Raw genomic sequence first — 16,080 nt, 5'->3', positions numbered from 1 at the left:
TTACCCCTTACCTAACACTACGGGCAATTTAGCATGGCCAATTTACCTGACCTGCACATCTTTGGACTGTGGGAGGAAACCGGAGCACCCGGAGGAAACCCACGCAGACACGGGGAGAATGTGCAAACTCCACACAGTCAGTCGCCTGAGGCGGGAATTGAACCCGGGTCTCAGGCGCTGTGAGGCAGCAGTGCTAACCACTGTGCCACCGTGCCGCCCATAAATATATAGTTCCCTGGCTTGTCTTTACCGCCCTTCTTAAACAGTGGCACCACGTTTGGCAATCTCCAGTCTTCCGGCACCTCATTTGTCAAAGAATACAAGAGAATATAGATAGACTGGAGAGTTGGGCAGAGAAGTGGCAGATGGAGTTCAATCCAGGCAAATATGAGGTGATGCATTTTGGGAAGTCTAATTCTAGAGCGAACTATGCTGTAGATGAAAGAGCCTTGGAAAAATTGATGAGCAGAGATACCTGGGAGTTCAGGTCCATTGTACCCTGAAGGTGGCTGCACAGGTGGATAGAGGGCCAAGAAGGCATATGGTATGCTTGCCTTCATTGGACGGGGTATCGTTTATAAGAGCTGGCAGGTCATGTTAAAATTGTACACGACATTGGCTCAGCCACATTTAGAATACTGTGTACAGTTCTGATTGCCACATAACCAAAATGAGAGGGTGCAGAGCAGGTTTACGAGGATGTTGCCTGATATGGAAGGTGCTAGCTATGAAGAGAGATTGAGTAGGTTCGGATTGTTTTCATTAGAAAAAAGGAGATTGGGGTGACCTGATTGAGGTCTACAAAATCATGAAGGCTATAGACAGGGTAGAGAGAGATAAGGAGAAAGTGAGGTCTGCAGATGCTGGAGATCAGAGCTGAAAATGTGTTGCTGGAAAAGCGCAGGTCAGGCAGCATCCAGGGAACAGGAGAATCGACGTTTCGGGCATAAGCCCTTCTTCATTCCTGAAGAAGGGCTTATGCCCGAAACGCCGATTCTCCTGTTCCCTGGATGCTGCCTGATCTGCTGCGCTTTTCCAGCAACACATTTTCAGCTAGAGAGAGATAAGCCTTTTCCCACGGTGAGGGATTCAATAACGAGAGGTCACGTGTTCAAGGTAAGAGGTAAAAAGTTTAAGGGGAATATATGCGGCAAGTACAGAAGGTGGTAGGTGCCTGGAACACATTGCCAGCAGAAGTAGTAGAGGCAGGCACAGTAGATTCATTTAAGGTGCGTTTGGACAGACTCATGAGTAGGTGGGGAGCAGAGGGATACAGTTCCTTAGGAATTGGGTGATAGATTTAGACAGTGGATTTGGATCAGCTCAGGTTTGGAGTGCCGAAGGGCTTGTTCCTGGGCTGTAAATATTCTTTGTTCTTTGTTCTTGGAAAGCGGGCCATGTCACCAGTGCCTCATCTAGAGGCTCACTGTTGATGTTACCTAGCATGGTGACGAAACACCTGAAAATGAACCTTCTAGGTCAGCAAGCAAACCTACATCCAGAACCACAATCTGAGCTACAAATTTTCTCAAAACTCGCTAATTGGTGATGATTTTCATGAATAACTGGAATCATGGAAGGTCCTAGAGGACTAGACAATTAGTAATATAATATCCCTGTGTAAGGAAGGAAGGCAAAAGACAGAAAATCATAGGCCAGTTAGTCTGACCTCGGCCATTAGTAAAACTTGAGAGTCAATTCTCAAGGACAAGATTGGGGAGTGCTTGAAAGTCCACGGTAAAATAAAGCTGATTCAGCATGGCTTCACGTCAAGGGGAGGTCATTCATGACCAATCTGTTAGAATATCTTTGAGGAAGCAAAGGAGAGTCAATGTATGTAATCTATTTGGATTTCCAGAAGTACTTTTTGAAAAAGTGCCACACAGCAACCTGCTCAACAAGAGTCCACAGTACTATGGGCAAGGAATTGTCAATGGATAGAGGATTAGCTATTTGGCAGAAGGAAGAAAATAGGCATAAAGAGTCTTTTTCAGGAATACAGCTCCTGGATTTCTGCAGGGTTCTATGCAGTGAGCACTATTATTCACATTAGACATTAATACACAAAAGGAACTGAGGGCACCCTCAAAAGAGGGCATTCTTGATACTTTTGCAAATAACACTAAGATAGCTGGAGGGATATGTAGTGTTGAAACAGCAGTGAGCCCAGAAGGACTTGGAAAGACTAAGTGACTGTGAAAAGAAATGATAGATGGAATACAACATTGGAAAATGAGCGGTTATGCACATAGGTAGGAAGATTACAGGCATAGTCAACTTTCTAAATGGGGAAAGGTTTCACAGAAGATGTTCACAATAATAATCCTGAGAGGAAGGGGCTTCTCAGATGAAGACCAGATATGGACTTTGTGTCTATGCAAGATGGTGTCTAAATGGCACAGTAGTTAGCACTGCTGCCTCACAGCACACAATGGTCAACTCCTGCCTTGGGTCTCTGTCAGTGATTAAGTTTGTACGCTCTCCCCATATCTGCGAGGGATTCTTCCGGTGCTCCAGTTTTCTCCCACAGTCCACACATTTGCAGGTTAGGTGGAGTCATCATGCTAAATGTGGGTTTGCAGAGATAGCGTGGGAGGCTCTTCGGAGTGTCGTCAAAATGATGGGCCAAACGGCATCCTTCTGCACAGTAGGGTTGCAATGGTAATTCCATTTTCAGAAGGATGAGGGGATGTCTCATTGAAACTTACAGAATACTGAGAGATCTAGATCACGTGGATGTGGAGATGTTTCCATGATAGGTCCACCATCGAATTTACAGGTACTGATGGTACAGCACCTCATTTATTCCAAGCAAAATTATGAAAGGGCTTGAAATTCCTGGGATCATTGGACTTGTTCACTAGGGTGGCGACAGGTGACGTTACATATGGTATTTTACATGTAATCGGTTAGTCCAGCACAAAGATAATTTGGCATGGCTTTGGAACTAAGGGTGCCGGAAAATCCTGGTGGACCTATAATAGGGAAGACTAGGGGTCCAGAACCTCAGCCTCAAGGTGAACAACTCCCCTTTAGAACTGATACAAAGAGGAATTTCTTCAGAGTACGGCGACACTGCGGAACTCGTTGCTGGAGAAGGCATTCCAATCTAAATAACTTAGTGACTTTAGGACAGAAATAGATCGGTTCTTGATTGATAAGATAGAACATAGAACATAGAAGAATACAGCGCAGTACAGGCCCTTGGGCCCTCGATGTTGCGCCGATCCAAGCCCACCTAAACTACACTAACCCACTATCCTCCATATACCTATCCAATGCCCTCTTAAATGCCCATAAAGAGGGAGAGTCCACCACTGTTACTGGCAGGGCATTCCATGAACTAACGACTCGCTGAGTGAAGAACCTACCCCTAACATCAGTCCTATATCTACCCCCCCTTAATTTAAAGCTATGCCCCCTTGTAATACCCGACTCAATACGCGGGAAAAGGTTCATACTGTCGACCCTATCTAACCCCCTAATCATCTTGTACACCTCAATCAAGTCACCCCTAAACCTTCTTTTCTCTAGTGAAAACAGCCCCAAGTGCCTCAGTCTTTCCTCATACGATTTTCCTTTCATACCAGGCAACATCCTGGTAAACCTCCTCTGCACCCGTTCCAATGCCTCCACATCCTTCCTATAGTATGGCGACCAAAACTGCACACAATATTCCAGATGCGGCCGTACCAGAGTCTTATACAACTGCATCATGACCTCAGGACTCCGGAACTCAATTCCTCTACCAATAAAAGCCAGTACGCCATATGCCTTCCTCACCGCACTATTTACCTGGGTGGCAACTTTCAGAGATCTGTGTACATGGACACCAAGATCCCTCTGCTCATCCACACTACCAAGTATCCGACCATTAGCCCAGTACCCCATCTTTTTGTTATTCTTCCCAAAGTGAATCACCTCGCACTTAGCTACATTGAATTCCATCTGCCACCTTTCTGCCCAGCTCTGCAGCTTCTCTATATCCTGCTGTAACCTGCCACATGCTTCCTCACTGTCAACAACTCCTCCGACTTTCGTGTCATCCGCAAACTTGCTCACCCAACCTTCTAACCCCTCTTCCAGGTCATTTATAAAAATGACAAACAGCAATGGTCCCAAAACAGATCCTTGCGGAACACCGCTAGTGACGGCACTCCATGAAGAAACTTTGCCATCAACTACTACCCTCTGTCTTCTTCCATCCAGCCAATTCCTAATCCAAACCTCCAACTCACCCTCAATGCCATATCTCCGTATTTTCTGCAGTAGCCTACCATGGGGAACCTTATCGAACGCCTTACTAAAATCCATATATACCACATCTACCGCTTTCCCCTCATCAACCTCCTTCGTCACCTTTTCAAAGAATTCAATAAGGTTTGTGAGGCACGACTTGCCCTTCACAAAACCATGCTGACTATCCTTGATCACATTATTCCTATCTAGATGTGCATAAATCCTATCCCTTACAATTCTCTCTAAGACTTTGCCCACAACAGAAGTGAGACTCACCGGCCTATAGTTACTAGGGCTATCCCTACTCCCCTTTTTGAACAAGGGAACCACATTTGCTATCCTCCAGTCTTCTGGGACTACTCCTGTAGACAAAGAGGACATAAAAATCAAGGCCAATGGCTCTGCAATCTCCTCCCTTGCTTCCCAGAGAATCCTAGGATAAATGCCATCAGGCCCAGGGGACTTATCTATTTTCACCTTTTCCAGGATTTCCAACACCTCTTCTCTACATACCTCAAAGCCATCCATTCTACTTATTTGTGCCTCAGTATTCTCATCGACAACAATGCCCTGTTCCTGAGTGAATACTGAAGAAAAGTATTCATTCAGTGTCTCCCCAATCTCTTCCGCCTCCACACGCAACTTCCCCCTACTATCCTTGACTGGACCTATTCCTACCCTAGTCATTCTTTTATTCCTAACATACCTATAGAAAGCCTTAGGGTTTTCCCTAATCCTATCTACTAAGGACCTTTCGTGTCCCCTCCTTGCTGCTTTTAGCTCTCTCTTCAGGTCCTTCCTGGCTACCCTATAACTCTCAATCGCCCCAATTGAACCTTCACGTCTCATCTTGAGATAGGCCGCCCTCTTCCATTTAACAAGGGATTCCAATTCCTTATTAAACCACGGCTCCCTCGCACGACCCTTTCCTACCTGCCTGACAGGTACATAATTATCAAGGACACTCAATAGTTGCCCCTTGAACAAGTTCCACATATCATTTACACTCTTGCCTTGGAGTCTACTTTTCCAAGCCACACATCCTAAGTCATGCCTCACCGCATCATAATTTCCCTTACCCCAGCTATAATTCTTGCCCTGTAGTACACACTTATCCCTCTCCATCACGAGTGTAAAAATCACCGAATTATGGTCACTATCCCCAAAGTGCTCACCTACCTCTAATTCTAACACCTGGCCTGGTTCGTTACCCAGAACCAAATCCAGTATGGCCTCACCTCTTGTTGGCCTGTCTACATATTGTGTCAGGAAACTCTCCTGCACACATTGAACAAACACTGACCCATCTAACGAACTTGAGCTATAGCTTTCCCAATCAATATCAGGAAAGTTAAAGTCCCCCATAACAACCACCCTATTACTGTCACTCATCTCCTGAATCACCTTCCCAATCCTTTCTTCAATGATTCTAGGACTATTAGGAGGCCTGTAAAAGACTCCCAACAGGGTGACCTCACCTTTCCTATTCCTAACCTCAGCCCAAACTACCTCAGATGGCAAGTCCTCATCCATCGTCCTTTCCACCGCTGTAATACTGTCTTTGACAAGCAATGCCACACCTCCCCCTCTTTTACCCCCACCTCTAAACCTACTAAAACATTTAAATCCCGGAACCTGCAACAGCCAATCCTGTCCCTGTTCTAGCCATGTCTCCGTAATAGCCACAACATGGAAGTCCCAGGTACCAACCCACGCTGCAAGTTCACCTACCTTATTTCGTATACTTCTTGCATTGAAGTATACACACTTCAAACAACTTCCCTGTTTACAGGCACCCTCCTTGGAAATTGATGCCATGTTCCTCACCTCCCTACACTCCAGGCCCTGCACCCTGAAGCTACAATCTGGGTTCCCATGCCCCTGCCGAGTTAGTTTAAACCCCCCCCAAGAGCACTAGCAAACCTCCCCCCAAGGATACTGGTTCCCCTCAGGTTCAGGTGTAGACCATCCTGTTTATAGAGGTCCCACCGTCCCCAGAAAGAACCCCAGTTATCCAAAAACTGGAACCCCTCCCTCCTGCACCATCCCTGAAGCCACGCATTTAATTGTTCTCTCTCCCTATTCCTCGAATCTCTATCACGTGGCACGGGTAACAAACCAGAGACAACAACTCTGTTTGTTCTAACTCCAAGCTTCCAACCTAGCTCCCTGAAAGCCTGTCTAACATCCTCAGCACTCCTCCTACCTATGTCGTTGGTGCCAATGTGGACCACGACTTCGGGTTGCTCCCCCTCCCCCTCCAGGACCCGGAAAACACGATCAGAGACATCACGTACCCTTGCACCTGGGAGGCAACATACCAAACGTGAGTCTCTCTCGTTTGGTATGATCAAGGGATATGGGGAAAAGGTAGGAAAATGGAGTTTAAAATATATCTGCCACGATAGGGTGGTGGAGCAGGCTCAATGGCCCCAAATGGCCTCAATGTGCCCATAGTTGGATGTATTCCATGATGTCTGGAGTCAATGCTCTGAGCCATGGCACGTAAGGATGTTATTTGTTCCCCTTGTTAAAGGACATCGGTGAATCAGATTATTTTTAACAGTCTTTTATTGAATTCACATTCCACTCATAAACCCAGGTCCCCAGAACATTACCTGCATCTCTGGATTGTTAGTCCAGCAACAATACCACTACGTCATCTGCCTTGGTTAAATGGTTTCAGAAAACCACATCCTTTCCTCTGTTAATAATAGACAGGACAATAATGATACCTTCTTAACAGGCCTTTCACAGCCTACTTCCAAATTCAAAGGATCATCCAAAACTCTGCTGCATGTGTCCATACTTACACCATGTCTCTTTCACTGTCACCATTCTGTCCAAAAAATCCTGGTTCAGAAACACATCAATTCCAAAATTTACAGCCTTGCTTTCTAACCTGTCAACAACTTTGCTTTCTCTATATCTAAAGGTAAAAGATCATGTACATTTGAGGGACATGGTGGCTCCATATTCATCACTGCTGTGTCACAGCCCCAGGCACCTGGGTTCAATTCTACCTTCAGGTGTCTGTCTGTGTAGAGTTTTCACGTTCTTCCAGTGTCTGCGTGGGTTTCCTTCAGGTGATCCAGTTTCCTCACAGAGTCCAAAGATGTGTAGGTTAGGTGGATTGGCCATGAGAAATGCAACGTTAAAAGGAGAGTAGGGGGTTGGGTCTGGACGGGAAGTTCTTCAGAGGGCCAGTGTGGTCTCCATGGGCCAAATGGCCTGTTTCCATACTGTTTTATGATTCTACCTCACAGAAAGTACAGATGGACCGTAATCTTTTCAGCTGCAGTGCCGGTGATAGATTCTGATATATCAAATCATTTCTCGGATCTTGATCTTAAGTTTGTTGTTGATGATCCCACCTGCAACTCCTTCTCAGTTGATGACCTGTAAAAATGTGTGCAAAACCAAAAATACATCACAAGGATTCTGAGTTCAGGAATGAAGGAGCCTCAGGCCTTGACCTTGTCCAACAGAAATCCAGAAGAGACAGGCTTTTTCTTTTGTTATTTTTGTGTTTGTTCTGTGTAAATCCTCCCATCTTACGTCACCATATGTCAAAGGAAGACTGCATGCACCCTGCTGTGCCAGGATTGGGGGTGGGTTCAATGGGAGGGATGAATCCAGTTGGTAGCTGGAAGGAAGGGTCGTTAGGTAGAGTGGAAGGGAGGGTGGGAAAGGTTTTTGAAATTGGAGAACTCAATGTTGAGTCCTCCAGACTGCAGGCCACCCAGGTGGAAGCTGAGGTGCTGTTTCTTGAATTAGCAGTCTGATTGATTGTGGCAGTGGAGCAGGTCAAGGATAGACATGTCGGAGTGGGAGGAGGAATTGAAATGGACAGCCATCTTATCTTCCACCTGGGCAGTCCCTGTAAATTGCAAGAGCAACACTTTATCTTCTGCCTGGGCAGCCACATCACCCCTTTCAATTCCTCTTTCCCACTCCCTCTCTGACATGTTCATCCTTGGCCTCCTCCATTGCCACAGTGAATCAGACTCCAATTTGGAGGAGCAACACGTCGTCTTCCATCTGGGCAGCCTACAGCCCAGAGGACTCATTGAGTTCTTCAATTTCAATTATCCTTACCACCCATCCCCGACTCCATTTCCAGCCTTGCCTTCTCCCTTCCATTTCACCTAAAGAACATTTGGGAGTTCAGTGTTCTTCATTTTGTCGGCAACAGTTGAAGTGGAAAGAGCAACAGCAAGGACTAGAGGCCCGACGGGAAGGTAACTTTAAAATATAAAAACTTGTCTTGGTGGAGCAAACACTGAGCAGGAACGGATACAGGACTGCTGGGTAAGTGAGTCTTTTAAAGGAGCAGCAGAAGTAGAGGCCACAGTGAGGCACAAAGAAGACTGCTGGGTAAATATGTGGGCAGCGGCTGAAGCATTTGTAACAAAGTAGATGAATTAACAGCACAAATCATCGTGAATAATTATGATGTGGTAGGCATCACAGAGATGTGGTTGCAAGGAGGTTCAGGACTGGCAGTTAAACATTCAAGGATTTACAATTTATCGAAAAGACAGGGAGGTGGGCAGGGGGGGAGAGGGGTTGCCTTGTTAGTTAAGAATGAAATTAAATCTATGGCACTGAATGGTATAGGGTCAGGTGATGTGGAGCCTGTGTGGGTCGAGTTGAGGAACACAAAGGCAAAAATAACATAATGGGAGTTATGTACAGACCTCCCAGAAGTGGTAAGGACCAGAGGTGCAAGATGTGTCAGGAAATAGATAGGACATGTCAGAAAGACCAGGTCATGGTGTTCATGGGGGACTTCAATATACAAATTGACTGGGTGAATAATATTGCTGGTGGATCGAAAGAAAGGAAATTCATGGAATGCTTACAGGATGGCTTTTTGGAACAGCTTGTGATGGAGCCCACAAGGCAGCAGGCTATTCTGGATTTAGTGCTATGTACTGAGCCAAACTTTACAAAAGATCTTAAAGTAAGAGAACACTTAGGAGGCAGCAATCATAATATGGTAGAGTTCTGTCTGCAGGTTGAAAGAGAGAAGGCAAAATCGGTTGTAATGGTGTTACAGTTAAATAAAGGTAATTACAGGGACATGAGAGAGGAACTGACAAACATCGACTGGAAGCAGAGCCTAGTGGGGAAGACAGCAGAGCAACAATGGCAGGAGTTTCTGGGTGTAATTGAGGACACAGTACAGAGGTTCATCCCGAAGAAAAGATTATCTGGGGGGGGCGGAATTAGACAACCTTGGCTGACAAAGAAAGTCAAGAAATGTATCAAAGAAAAAGAGACAGCCTATAAAGTGGACAAGAGCACTGGGAAATCAGAAGATTAGGATGACTACAAAAACAAACATATAGAAATAAGGAAGGAGACGATCAAATCTGAAGGTAAGCTAACCAGTAATATTAGAAATGATAGTGAAAGTTTCTTTCAATACATAAGAAACAATCGAGAGGCAAAAGTAGAAATTGGATCACTCCAAATTGATGCAGGAAGGCTAGTGATGGGAGACAAGGAACTAGCTGAAGAACTTAAGTACTTTGTGTCAGTCTTCACAGTGGAAGATATGAGTAATATCCCAACAATTAAGGAGAGTCAGGGGGCAGAGTTGACTATGGTAGCCCATTACAAAAGAGAAAGTGCTAGAAAAGCTGTAAGGTCTAAAAATTGAAAAATCTCCTGGCCCTGACGGGCTACATCCTAGAGTTCTGAGGGAGGTGGCTGAGGAAATAGCGGAGGCGTTGGTTGTGATCTTTCAAAAGTCACTGGAATCAGAGAAAGTCCCAGATGATTGGAAGATCGCTGTTGTAACCCCCTTGTTCAAGAAAGGATCAAGACAAAAGATGGAAAATTATAGGCTGTTTAGCCTAACCTTAGTTGTAAAATTCTGGAATCCATCGTTAAGGATGAGATTTCTAAATTCTTGCAAGTGCAGAGTCAGATTAGAAGAAGTCAGCATGGATTTAGTAAGGGGAGGTCGTGCCTGATAAACCTGTTAGAATTCTTTGAAGAGGTAACACCTAGGATAGACCAGGGAAATCCAGTGGATGTCTCTCTCTAGACTTCCAAAAGGCCTTTGATAGGGTGCCTCACGGGAGGCTGCTGAGTAAGATGACGGCCAATGTGTTCAAGGTCAGCTACTGGCATGGATTGAGGATTGGCTGTCTGACAGAAGGCAGAGAGTTGGGATAAAAGGTTCTTTTTCAGAATGGCAGCTAGTGAAAAGTGGTGTCCCGCAGGGTTCAGTGTTGGGGTTGCAGCTGTTCACTTTACATATTAATGGTCTGGATGAAGGGACTGGGAGCATTGTGGTGAAGTTTGCTGATGATACAAAGTTAGGCGGACAGGCAGGTAGTTCTGAGGAGGTGGGGAGGCTGCAGAGAGATTTAGACAGTTTAGGACAGTGGTCCAGGAAATGGCTGATGAAACTCAATGTGAGCAAATGCAAGGTTCTGCACTTTGGAAAAAAAATATAAACATGGACTATTTTCGAATCGGTGAGAAAATTCATAAAGCCAAAGTACTAAGGGATCTGGGAGTGCTAATCCAGGATTCTCTAATGGTTAACCTGCAGGCTGAGTCCATGATTAAGAAAGCAAATGTAATGTTGTCATTTATCTCAAGACGGTTGGAATATAAAAGCAGTGATGTGTTACTGAGACTTTATAAAGCTCTAGTTAGGCCCCATTTAGAATACTGTGTCCAATTTTGGGCCCCGCACCTCAGAAAAGACATACTGGCACTGGAGCATGTCCAGTAGAGATTCAGACGGATGATCCCTGTAATGGTAGGCCTAACATACCTGCTGCGCTTTTCCAGCAACACGTTTTCAGCTCTGATCTCCAGCATCTGCAGCCCTCACTTTCTCCTCTAACATACGATGAACAGCTGAGGATCCTGGGATTGTATTCATTAGAGTTTAGAAGGTCGAGGGGAGATCTAATAGAAACTTACAAGATAACTCATGACTTAGAAAGGGTGGACGCTGGGAATTTGTTTCCGTTAAGCGGGGAGACAAGGACCTGTGGGAACAGCCTTAGAATTAGAGGGGTCAATTTAGAACGAAAATGAGGGGACATTTCGTCAGCCAGAGAGTGGTGGCCCTATGGAATGCATTGCCACAAAGCACTGTGAAGGTTGGGATGTTAACTATCTTCAAGGCAGAGATTGATAAATTCTTGATCTCGCAAGGAATTAAGGGATGGGGGAGAGTGCGGGTAAGTGGAATTGAAATGCCCATCAGCCATGATTGAATGGCAGACTCAATGGGCCGAATGGCCTTACTTCCTTATGGTCTTATGGAACATTGCAGCTGTTCCAGGTCGATGTGTTCTGCCGCACTTACTGATTTCACCAGGGCAGGGGTCAGCATCTATACTGTGTCTGGGGCAGGCATCAGCATTATTACTGTGCAGATGTTAGATTGTTTACTGTGCCCAAAACAGGAATCAGCATCTTTATTGTCCCCAGGACAGGGATTGGCAAATTTTTCTGTCTGCAGGTCAGCATCTTTCATAGTCCAGTACATGATAATCATCTTTATTTTACAGGCAAAAATTCCTGGATTCTATTTGGGATGAAAGACCTTTCTCCAAACTGTCCTGAGAGGAGACATTCACTGATGACTCATTCTTGCACAGCTCGCTGTTTTTTTCATTTGGATAGTTTAAGCAGACTCAACCACAGCCATCCAAAGTCAAGATTCTGCAGATGATCAAAATCCACTCTCAAAACAAAAAAAAACCTCAGCAGGATAAAAGTTATTGAGAGGAAATTCAATGACAAGTTCCAGTTGCTACCCCTTTATCTGAACCAGACAGTATCACTATTTAACCATCTACAAATTAGAACTGTGTCATGGAGAGGAGTAGAGGAGCAGGCTTCAGGGAGAATGGCCAACTCTTGCTGCTAATTATTATGTTGCATGGAAGAACGTGCTTTTTAATGAGAGATTTTGAGGCTGGAGTGACTAACTGACAGAGGGGATGACAGTAGAAGGCAACATTGTCTAACAATGAGAAGTTAATTACCAAATGAGAGAGGAAGAGAAGCAAAAACCAGGTTCAAAGGAGGACAAAATGTGATCAGCATTGCCAGTAACTGCTCTCTGTTGGAATGGGAGTCATAGACATTGCCTGACAATTTTGTCATGAATGTTGAGTGTGGAACCATCACCAGAGGGTCCAGGTATCCTTGGACACAATAGAAAGTGACAGAAGATGCAGCAACCAAGTGGCAAATGGTAGGTAAGCTTTTATTACAAAAGGGTTTGAAAATGAGTGAACTTTGCGGGAGGACTGTGAGCAGTTTCCGGGTGAGGGTCTGTCCTGGAGGATTCTGAGCAATTTCCGGGTGAGGGTCTGTCCTGGAGGATTCTGAGCAATTTCCGGGTGAGGGTCTGTCCTGGAGGACTGTGGGCAGTTTCCGGGTGAGGGTCTGTCCTGGAGGACTGTGGGCAGTTTCCGGGTGAGGGTCTGTCCTGGAGGATTCTGAGAAATTTCCGGGTGAGGGTCTGTCCTGGAGGACTGTGGGCAGTTTCCGGGTGAGGGTCTGTCCTGGAGGATTCTGAGCAATTTCCGGGTGAGGGTCTGTCCTGGAGGACTGTGAGCAGTTTCTAATAATGGGACTGACATGATCTAAATTGATTGCGACAAAGGTTCTCCAGACTGGCTTCTGGAAAGATACGATTTTTGAGGAAAAATCGAGTAAACTGGGCTTATTAAATTCTGTGGGATAAAATCAAACTCACCGTAGTACTACTGGACAACAGTGCTCTCTCTCATTAGAGTGACAAATCGTGGTATTTAAGCTGGCGGTCAGGCAAGGAAAGTAATTTGAAAATGAAAATCCTTCACGGTAACATCAGCAGATGCAGGATCGGTACCACTACATCCTGCTATTTGAACTAACCAACCATGAACCTGTGGAATTTCGAGGAATAGAAGGTGATCAAATTGATTTTTTTTAATGAATTCGCTTGACAGGAAAAATGCTGAGCAAATATTTCACCTGGCTCGGGAATCTAGGACCCAGGGCCACAGTTTCAGAATGAAGGGATGACCATTTCAGGTTGAGGTGAGGAGCAATTTCTTCACTCACACTGCTGTTAATCTGTGGAATTCTCTATTCCATGGTGCTGTGGATTCTCAACCATTTTGTGTTTCCAAATCAGGAATTGATAGGTTTTTGTACATCAGAAATGAATGGAAATGGGAATAGGAGAAAGTGAGGATTGCAGATTCTGAAGACCAGAGTTAAGAGTGTTGCTGGGAAAGCAGGTCAGGCAGCATCCGAGCAGCAGGAGAATTGATGTTTTGGGCATAAGTCTTTCATGAGGAATGAGGCCTGTGGGCCAGGGGCTGAGATATAAATGGGAGGGGGGCTGGGGTGGGTAGCTGAGAAAGCGATAGGTGGATGGAGGTGAGGGAGAAGGTGATGGGTCAGAGAGGGGTTGTGATGGACAGGGCCAGGGATGGGGAGGGGGGGTTGCCGAGATGGAAGCTTGGGACTGGGATAATGTAGGAGTAGGAGAAACGAGGAAGCTGTTGAAATCTATATTTAACCTGTGTGGTTGCAGGGTCCAAAGGCGGAATATGAGGCGTTTTTCCTCCAGGCATCGGGTGGTAATGGTTTGGTGATGGAGTCAGCTCAGGACCTGCATGTGCTTGACGGAGTGGGACGGGAAGTTGAAGTGTTCAGCCACGGGCGGTGGGGTTGGTGGGTGCGGGTGTCCCAGAGATGTTCTCTGAAACAATCCACAAGAAGGTGTCATGTCTCCCCTATGTAGAGGAGACCACACTGAGTGCAACGGATGACACTGACAGAGGTACAGGTAAATTTTCTGACCAATGAAGAAAGTTCCCTTGGGGCCTTGGATGGAGGTGAGGGGAGTGGTGTGGGCACCGGTTTTGCACTTCCTGTGGTGGCAGGGAAAGATACCATAAGTAGGATGTGGGCTGGTGGGAGGGGAGGGGTGTGGACCTGATGAGGGAGTCACAGAGGGAATGAACTCTCCAGAATGCTGATAGGGGTAGGGAGGGAAATATATCTTTGGTGGTGGGGTCCGTTTTGAAGGTGGCAGAAGTGGCAGAGGATGATGCGATGTATGCGGAGGTTAGTGGAGTCGAAGGTGAGGACCAGGTGGTTTCTGTCCTTGCTGCATTGGGAGGGGTGGGGTTCAAGAGCGGTGGTGCATGAGGTGGAGGAGATGCGCTGGAGGGCATCATCAACCATGTCGGAAGGGAGGTTGCGATCATGGAAGAAGACGACAAAATGGGAATAGTTTGAGAAAGTAGAACTGAGGTAGAAGACAGGAGGAACAAGCTGAATGGATGTTTACTGCTCCCATTTCTGCTGCTCATTAAACATCAGTCTGGATCCCTCATGCTGCAGAGTTAAATGTGGGCAGATAGTTTCTTTATAAAGGTACGAGCGTAATCAGAATTATCTCGCAGTTCAGTTTTAATGGGGAGAATGACTTCAGAAAACAAGGAACAAATATGCTACGGTCAGTCAGTGATTCACTGTTAATCAGCACCAATGGATGCTGAGTATCACATCAGGAAGCAGAGTCTGAGGTTCCTTAAATGTCTGACAGGTATTGTTATAAACTGGATGTGGACCCCCATGAGAACTAAAACCAAAACACCCAGCTAGAAGCACCTCACTTTGTAATCTATTAAAAAGCAGTGTGAAGTGGTGTAATCTGTTTTAAGCAATTTCTAGTGGTTAAAGAATATAATTCCCTAACATTCACTTAAAAAAAACAATTAACAACTTATTTGTCTAGCTCCAAGTGAAAAGATTAACTATTGACAGACCGACTCATTCCCCTGTAATTACTGACTATTCCCAAATAATGCAAGATTCCAATGGTTTGCTGTTGCTATAAAATACACATTCCATACACATATCAAAACAATACAATTTAGCCTCTCGAAATTACACCTAGGTTATGTGGTCCTCCAGAAATTTCTATAATCTTCTTCTGACATTTTCCTCTGCCCAAAATGCCTTCTCCAACATCGGTACCCATGCTATTTAGATTGTGCTTTCTCTAACATATAGGCGACTGTGACAGCCAATTTCTCTCGAGAGCTGAGGACTTTTTTTTGAAAATATATTTATTAGCAATTTTGTTTTAACTTTACAAACATATAAAATTATTGAAGAATACAATCAATAACAAATATCAGTGTAATAAAAAGAAAACAAAACACAAATTACAACACAACTACTGTCTACTAACTACTAACCTACCCAATAATACAAAACAAACCCTAACACTGTGCAAAGCAACACCAATAAATAAGTAAATAACTAATAGATCAAAAAAGAGTAAAGCAAAAAAAAAACAATGCAGAACAGCTATGCTCGCGCAAAGCTCCCAAACAGAGGAAAGGGAGCATTGTATATACACCCATATTAACTCAGGAGACCCCTCCAGGGCCCAGGGATTGACAAACCTAACCATCCTGGTTAAACAAATGCCCTAGTTAAGATAGCTGACAAATCTATATCCAAATACCTCAAGTAGGCCTTATACTATAGGCCTACTTGAGGCCTATAGTATAGGCCTTTTAGATCAAGTAGATTGGATGGGGCGGTGTTTGTGCAGTGTGTCCAGGAAGCTTTTCTAACGCAGTATGTAGATTGTCCAACCAGAGGGGAGGCCATATTGGATTTGGTACTCGGTAATGAACCGGGACAAGTGGTGGGCTTGTTAGTGGGTGAACATTTTGGTGATGGTGACCACAATTCTGTGACTTTCACCTTGGTTATGGAGAGAGATAGGTGCACACAACAAGGTAGATTTTATAATTGGGGGAAGGGAAATTACGATGC

At 45.0% G+C, this 16,080-nt stretch overlaps 1 protein-coding gene across 3 annotated transcripts in view; it reads right to left on the bottom strand.

Annotated features, from left to right (window-relative positions):
- LOC122565021 (uncharacterized) overlaps positions 1-16,080 on the bottom strand; it is a 106,336-nt gene that overhangs the window by 22,724 nt on the left and 67,532 nt on the right. Inside the window, exon 5 of one of the 3 annotated variants that reach the window (XR_015760670.1) lies at positions 6,800-7,638. The exons of the other annotated variants lie outside the window; for them this stretch is intronic. The gene's annotated coding sequence lies outside the window, so the exon portion shown is untranslated. Of the gene's footprint in view, positions 1-6,799; positions 7,639-16,080 lie in introns of those variants that run through there. 3 annotated transcript variants of the gene reach the window in all.

Source organism: Chiloscyllium plagiosum, unplaced genomic scaffold (genome assembly GCF_037043375.1).
Source record: "Chiloscyllium plagiosum isolate Xiang-an unplaced genomic scaffold, Cpla_swu_hap1 HiC_scaffold_21, whole genome shotgun sequence".
NCBI classification, from domain to species: domain Eukaryota; kingdom Metazoa; phylum Chordata; class Chondrichthyes; order Orectolobiformes; family Hemiscylliidae; genus Chiloscyllium; species Chiloscyllium plagiosum.
The sequence above is the reverse complement of the archived record's forward strand: the minus strand, read 5'-3'. Positions and strand labels throughout refer to the sequence as shown.